An 8,736-nucleotide genomic window follows, 5' to 3' on the forward strand; every position below is an offset into this window, starting at 1 on the left:
CAAGTCCCTGGCAGGGTTCCCCACCCAAGCCCTGTCTGCACCCTGTCCTTCTTCCCAGAAATGCAAAGTCGTCAGGAGGATCCAGCTGCTCCAGCAGTCTGCAAATAAGTATGACCTGGAGCCCGAAGAGCGATTTGGGGCCTGGTTCCTGGCCATGGAGCCCCTCAGTGTCGATGAGAGGTGAGGGCACAAGAGTTGGGTGAGGGCAGGCCAGACTCTCTCTGATGGCCGGCTTCAGAGCGTGTGGCCTGGCTCGCTGATCAGCCCCAGAACTCAATGCATGGTGACCCATGGAGCACCGGGACTCAGCTGCTGGCAGGCTCTGGGAGGGACACCTGAGGTGCGGCTCCTGGTAGCTCACAGGCCGCTCTGTCCTGTAGCTACTGCCTCTCCTGCCGGCTGGAGCCCATACACCAGAAGGCGAGCAAAATGTGGCTCTTCAAGAGAAAGAACTGGCCATCCTCCAGTTCAGGGCCTAGTGAGTGTTGGGACCAGCAGTGACTGAATCCAGGGGCTCAGTATATCTTCGGGCTAAGAATGGGCCTGGATCCCAGTTCCACTGCTGACCAGGCCTGTGAAAGGCTGCTCCCCTCTCCTCCCTGGAACTCGGTTGCCTCCTCTGAAATGGGTGATGCTAAATGATGCCTCCCGCATCAGGGACAAACGGGGTGCTGTTGATGGACTGAGCATTCGGCACAGGGTTTGGATGAGAGTGAAGGGGGGCATGGAGGTGTGCCGTGAATCTCAAGGAGGCACCCCAAAATAGTCTGTTTCTTCTCTTCAGCCACCGTGCCCTTGGCAAGGAGCCATAACACTCTGGAGACCACAAGTTCAGCTCCTCCTGAGCAGTGGGGACACTGGCGCCCTCGGGGTGCACCGGGCCAGCTCTTCCCACCTGAGTGAAGGAGGACATCCTAAGACTTTCCCTGGTTTCCCCTAAAGCCCCAGAGGGAGGGCCCCACCCCTTCCAACTCCCTGACATCTGCACCCCAGCGACTGTTAACCCATTGGGGAGGAGCGATATTATTTCTTTAATAGTAAATTGTAGATTTGACTCTTACGTTATATCCTGCTTCTGTCACAGCCTGGGTGTTGTGGTGTGTTTCTTTCACTGCTTATGCTCATGTAAACAAGACACAGAATCTTACTTTCCTCCTTGAATTAAGAACTTGTGTATAGTTACAGCTTATTGTATGTGGCAGAAGGGAGGGGGGAGGACCAGTCTCCTCTCTGGCTACTGAAAGAAACCCTCAAGTCCCCTTCCTCAGAAGACAGGTGTATTTCAGTGTGGTTCACCTGGGCCAGGAGCAGAGACAGCCCCTTAGATCTCACTGGAGGTAGAGGTTGGAGGAACTTTCCCAGGCAGAGCAACAACCACTGAAATGTGGGTGTTTTTCAAATAGCACTTACCAGGACCATGTCCTTCCCTAGGATAGTGGCTGTCTTTCTACAGCTTTCAATGAAGAAGGAATGTTTTTTGCTTCTCTTGTTGAGGTTTCTTTTGATCAGATATTGGAACTTGCCGTTTTCTAATCAGTCTCTGGATTTGCATCTACACTAAATGAGGAAAAAAGTAGAAAGAGAAAAGTTTGCCTGTGGAAGGGACAAGGCCAGAGGAAGACCATGTGCAGATGGACTAAGGGCCGACAGGACATCCCCCTCAGGCCGCCTCTAGGGCTCCCTGTTCACCCTTTGCCTCGATTGGAATCCTCCTAGGATCCTGCCCCATGCACTTGGAAGTCCTTTTCCTGCGTGTTTCATATCCAGAGGGAAAGATTCACGATGCAGCTTTTAAAGGTACAATCAGACTTTGTTCCATAAACCTCACTGCTCTCTGTGAACTAGGATTTATAGCATCCCCTCACTTCCTTGTATGATTCTCTTTGTGCAGAAATTTTCTAGAAGGCCCCCAGCCTCTCTGTCAGGTACATCGTGGCCATTCCTCCCTGACTGTGCCTGATGGATCAAGTGTGAGCTCTGGTTTGTCAGGACAATAGACCTTAATCCTGTCCACTGAATGACCCACACCGTCCCTTGCTGCCCAGGGTGACATCTGGGCCCGTGTGTTTCTGAGGTCCGTGGTCTCAGACAATCACTAGTTTACACACTCAGTCGTGTTGTTGCTGACTTGTCCCAAAGGGGCAGTTGGGCCTGAGCGCATAGAGCACGTAGCTCCTGGGACATCTGTGTTCTTTTCTCCAGTCTGTGCTGTGGTTATGTGGATTTGTGTTATAGGGATGTGAAACTTTCCTGTTGAGAGTTTTGAAAGATGAGGCAGGAGAGGGGCATGTATAGAAGTGGGTCCAGCAGGGGACTATCACCAATCTTAAACACCACAGACACAACAGACACAACCTTACCAATTAAAATACTGAAATGCTCCCCACGTGGGTGGTGAACAGACACTGCTCAGAGCTCACCCCAAGAACCCACCCCACAACCAGGAGCTAAAGTGTTACCACCCAGCATTTTGGACATCATGCCCTGGAAACACCCTGTAAGACAAGGGCCATTGTATTGACTTCCTTGATACTTCTTCCCCCTCCTTTCTGAAGGCTGCAAGTGTCACCCAGGGAGGCCTTTTCAGTTCAGCCAGAAGCACAGTAGAAATCCTGGTTCCCACAGCCCAGGCCTTTCTTTCCAGGGCCCTGTCATTCGGGAAAGAAAGAACTCACACATCGGTGTAGACACACAAACACACACTCATATCCTACCCAAATCCCAAGATGCATGAACTACTAAGAGATTAAAAGTGACTTCAGAAACAGATCAACCAATTGCAAAAGAAGGGTTTCATTAAGATCCTGACTCAAATAAAATGTAAAACCAAGAAATAACCTTGACAAAACTGGGAGACTTTGGATACTGACTAGATAGTTCATTATCCGAATGACATTTTTATTTTTGTATGTGATAACGTTATTGTGTTTGTGTTCAAAAAATCCCTCATCTGTAATAGAAACTGAAATATTACAGCTGAAATGATGTGCTCTCAGCCATATCAGCTGGTTAATTCTTAGGGTCTTGGTGTGAGGATAAACAAAGTCAGATGGTATACGAGTTGCCAATCTTTGAAGCAAGTAACAGGTTCACAGAGATTGATTTATCTCTACTCTGAGATTTCGAGATTTTTGAAAACCTTCAGAACACAATTTTGATAAAAGTAGTATACTTGGTGTTCACATTGCAATGTTACAAATTAAAACATCACAAATATAAAGGAATACTTCTCCTTGCTGACCTAAGGAAGTTCTCTCTCAGTCTGGCTTCTGTGAATGACCTGATGATGCCACCAATTGTTCACTTATCACATGTTTGTTGAGTAATTCCTATGTATTCTGTGCTGTGTGCAAGGCAAACACATTTCCACGACTCTGGATCTAATGCGGCAAGGAAGGCAATGAGCCTGCTGCAAGGTTCTCTGAGTGGAAAATAATGTACCCAGGGGGTATGCTCATTGTTTAGATTCCAAAATCAAAACTACACAAATTTGCCAGGTAACAGAGAAGAGATACTTAATTCATGATATAGAAATCACCTATGTCTGAATTACCATGTGACAATGAAGAAAAAGATTGATGTATTTGATGTTGTAATTAGATGCAAAATCATAGTGCTGGCTCCTGGCCAAGGGGTTAAGTTTGGCATGTTGTTCTTTGGTGGCCCAGGTCCAGTTACCAGGCACGGACATACAATACTCATTAGCAGCCACGCCGTGACGGTGACCTGCATAGAAAGTAGAGGAAGACTGACAACAAATGTTATCTCCGTGAATATTTCTCAGCAAAAAAAAAAAAAAAAAAAAGCAAAATCACAATAAAAATGTATGGAATCGGATTTAATATACATTAAAAGACAAATCTCATTTAAGTAGGTATCATCTCTTCATTGAGTGTAAGTTCTAGAAAAAACAAATGTAAGTTCAAAACACTAATTCCTCAGCTTCAATTATCCTATAAATTTTAATATAAAAAGGAGAAAACTCACCAAGTATACTCAAATCAATAAATATTGAGGTTTACCATGAAAGGTCAACATCATGATGCACGTTACAAAGAGATGCTGTGAGAGTCAAGCCTGTTTCATGGGGAATTTCTCAATGGCACCACTCACCTTTTCTTCAACACTGAAGCTGCTCTCCTCACTGTGTTTTCAGGATGCCTTTCTTGGCTCCTTGCTCTGTCTGCCTACCCGGCAATCTCGTCTGTCCTCGAGACCACAGTCTCTCCCATGCTTTTCTTCACTTTCTGTGTCTGTCTACTGATATCTCTAGAAGATGCCTGTTGCCTGCAGAGGGTCTGTGAACGATCCAGTCCCATTCCTGGACTCATCTCTGCCCAATACGGACAGTGGGCCGGGGTGGGATCAGGACTGGTGTGCAGATCCCTCGGACCCTGCATGGTCCAGGGATTCACATGGACGAGCCTGTGTGACTGTTTTGAAGGTATTTGCGACTACAAAGAACATAAGAGTTCTCCTTCACTACTGCAGGTCTGGAGTCCCAGCAGTCTGCTGTATCCACAGACTTGCTGGGGCTTCCCCAGGGTCTGCTCCCACTGACTGCACCTGACCTCACTGCCAGGATGAGAAGTTATTTCAGTAACTGGCCTCTAGAATATGCAGCTCCTTAGTCTTCAGGGTGCATAAATCTTCAGTTTTCTGATTGTGTTTAGTTTCTTGGTCTTACCGTTTCCACTATGAAGTCGGGGCATATCATTTGATCTTTCATTTTCAAAACAAAATAAAATGTGAAATTTGAACAAAATGGAGGATGAAGACTACCATCCACGGAGAACGTTCTCAGCTCACGTGGATATTCCACCTTCCTTCTATCCCTGGAGACGTGTCTCAAATCCCACTGTGCATCACAATCATTGGAGGGTTTTTAAAACTCAGATTGCTGGACCTCAACCCTAGTAGGTCTGGGGAAGGAATGGAGAATTTTCAATTCTAAGAGCTGATGTTGATGCTGCTGGTACAGGGACCACACTTGGAGAACAGGATTCAGTGACACCATCAAGCTGATGTGAGACAAGGACAGAAAGCTCATTATCCAGTGTCAAATCCAGACCAGCTGCCATCCGCCATCTTGCTTCAGTTCTTTCCTTTCCTCCTCTCTCTGTCATGGTCAAATACACACATGCTGGTGCCCCACAGCCCACTGTTATTGGGACACACGAGTTCCAAGGACTCCATAGCTCCTTTTAGTGCCTCATCTCTAATGACATTATTCACTATTCCATCCCTAGTCATTCACTTCCACACCCCGATCCTATCTTCACCCAAAATTCTCCTGCTCGCAAATCAGTAATTCAGAAACACCGTATTCCCAACACAAATTTCCACATTTCCAGTTTTTACACAAAGAACTCCACTCTAAATAATCATTCTTTAATAAACTAGATTACTCCAGCAGGAATATCTTCACAAGCCTCTCTTTCTTTTCTTCTCATACTCCTGTCTATTAATCTCAGTTTCCACAGTCCATCATTTCAATCATCCACTGACCATACTCCCAGATTCCTTATTGCCATCATATCCACCCTGCACACTTCAGATGATTTCAAATACCTGCCATGCCATGTTTACACTTGCACTGAACAGAGAATGCACCAGAAGTCTGTGTATCCCAACAAAGAATCAACAGCAACCAATGGACTTGTATGCATTATTCTAATGCTTCCTGAATGCTCTACTCAATTCTTTCCATTTCTTGAGTTCCATAAATCTCTATATTCCGACTTCCTCCATATTTCACAGATAAATTGTTAACCCCAAGACAAGAACTATTTCACTCTCTAGTCATCAGATCTACAAATATTCCTCATGATAAATTTATTTCTCACACCTTTTCTGTTGTTATATGCAAAGAAATTGATTTCTTGGCTGAAAACACTCAGATTTTTATCTTTTCCTTCCATTTCAATGACATTATGCCCTCAATATTTGTTGTGCTTTCCATAACTTCCCTACAGTAATCATCCCTCTAGTTTCAAATATGCACAAATCTCTACCATCTACAAACCAATCTTTCATCCAGCATTCTTAATAGTCCTCACTCTCCACAACCTTCCTCTTCTCCTCCTGCCAGGGATCCATTGTGAAAAGTTCACATATATCCCAATGCCTCTGTTTCCACAGTGCCCACCCAATCCTACTCAGATTCTGCGGATGCTTCTCTTGTTAACCTCACAAGCCATGTCTCTCACTAATCCACTAAGGACTTTTCATGATTGATCTGACACGCTCTGCAGTAGCACGTGACATTGCGGACTCCAATGTCCTTTTAAAAGACCATTTGTCCTTGGGATTCACCACCCTACACTGTCCTGCTCTTCCCTGTCTAAACTTCCTGAGCAACTTCCTGGCTTCTCTTTATGACCACCCCACAACGACTGATGCTTCCCAGAAGTCAGCACTGCTCTGACAACTGTTCCCCATCTGCACCCTCCTTCTGGGGCAACCCCATCCATTTCTCTGGCTTCAAATACCACTAATGAGCCAAACATGTCCAAAGAATCAATAGAGAGTTAACTCTGATCCCCAGACCCATTTATCTACCTGCCCACTCACCACATCAGTGATGACTTAGCTCACAATGGCCAGGTCCCAAGTTGAACAAATCACTTCCCCAAATAATTTGCTTCTCTCTCAGTGTCCCCAAACTCACTTATTTGTGGTAATAACCTGTCTACCCCTGCATGTCACTATGGACACCCTGCCACCCCACACTCACATATCAATGAACCATCCATCCACCCTTCTGAATCTACCTACAGGTTATCCACTTCTGATTTATTTCTAATCACATTTCAGGTCTCCTACAAATTAGCATTTCCACACAGTGAACTCTCTTGCTCTAATAACCTAAATTACAAAACCCCATTTTTCCTCTTTGTTGATTTTTTTTTCTATTTTAGTTATATGTGCATTATTATCTATTTCTTTCAAGATTTGGTTCTTTCTCACTAAATTAGATATTCCATGAGGACAAGACTAATATGGATTTTCCAAATTTTCCCACAATAGTGTCCACATATGGCTTTGCACACAAAAAGGGCTCACATATATTATGTGCACAATATATATTTCATATTTATATACATATAAAATTCAAACACTAAAACTTTGCTTCATGAAATATTTTAAATCCATCCACTTAACTAATCTTATTTTTTTTTCCAAGGAAGATCAGCCCTGAGCTAACATCCATGCTAATCCTCCTCTTTTTGCTGAGGAAGACTGGCTCTGAGCTGACATCTATTGCCAGTCCTCCTCCTTTTTTTCCCCAAAGCCCCAGCAAAGAGTTGTATGTCATAGTTGCACATCCTTCTAGTTGCTGTATGTGGGACATGGCCTCAGCATGGCCAGAGAAGTAGTGCATTGGTGTGCACCCAGGATCCGAACCCCAGCCACCAGCAGCAGAGCATGCACTTAACTGCTAAGCCATGGGGCCGGCGCCTCCACTTAATTACTCTTGTGAAAATATACCACCTTTATAGTGGTACACTGCAATAAATTAGCAAGAGTAGCTTAAGATTCCAAATCCTTTCTCCTGGTAATCCAATCACGGGACTCTAGTTACAATGATCTGTTTAAAATGCAAAAGTGATCAGTTCATCTTAAATTTTAAATCCTCCATTTCTATCTTCAGCACATATTTCTCCTGTTGTCTTATCATAAATATTAATACTACCCTTTTCATTACCTGATATGTTCCAGTTTGGAGGGAAAACTATTTGGTCATTCTATTTGTAAAGCACTTACTACATGCAAAGCTCTGGTATAAAACCTGTGATCTACAAAATAACTAAACAGATTGACTGCCCCTGTTTGATTTAGTCTTAGTGAGAGGAAAGAGATCATAAATGGCAAAGGATGTATAACATGCTATGTAGAAATCACTGCTGTGATGAACAATAATGCAGAGACTGAGAGTTTGAGCTTGAGCACATTTTCAAATTACTTGTCTTTGTGTGTGTGTGTGTGTGTGTGTGTGTGTGTGTGTGTGCACGTGCTCATGCCTGTTGCCTAGATGGGATGAATAGCTTCCTCCTGGGGGTGGGGGGAGCCACCTATGCCTTGGGAAATTTCCTCCAGGTGCACTTAATATGCACTTTGTTATCCATGTGTGTTAGTCAGGATTCTCTAGAGAAATAGAACCATAGAATATATATAAACACATAGAAGTGGAGATTTATTGTAGCAATTGGCTCACAAGGTTATGGAGGTTGAGAAGTTCCACAATCTGCCATCTGCAAGCTGAAGAACCAACAAAAACAGTGACATAATTCTGTCAAAGTCTGAACGCCTTAGAACCAGGACATCTGATGTCCACCGGCAGGAAATGATGGACATCCCAGGTCAGGAGCAGATAGTGGATTCAGCCTTTCTTTGCTTTTTTTTCTATCGAACCCTCAAGAGATTAGATGATGCCCACCCACACTAGTGAGGGTGGGTTTGTTTATGTAGACTATGGAATCAAATACTAATCTCTTCCAGAAACATCCTCACAGGCACACCCAGAAATAATGCTTCACAGTCTATCTGGGCATCCCTGAGTGTAGTCAAGTTGACAGCTAAAGTTAACCATCACATCATGTCTCTATCCAACCAAGACCAACAGAGACATCACAACGTGACCTATGTCATTTAAATTTTCCAGAACACATGTTAAAGAAGTAAATACAAACAGATGAAACTGGATTTTATAACATTTTTATTTAACCAAAGAAA

Source organism: Diceros bicornis, assembly GCF_020826845.1.
Source record: "Diceros bicornis minor isolate mBicDic1 chromosome 13 unlocalized genomic scaffold, mDicBic1.mat.cur SUPER_13_unloc_1, whole genome shotgun sequence".
Classification (NCBI taxonomy): Eukaryota; Metazoa; Chordata; class Mammalia; order Perissodactyla; family Rhinocerotidae; genus Diceros; species Diceros bicornis.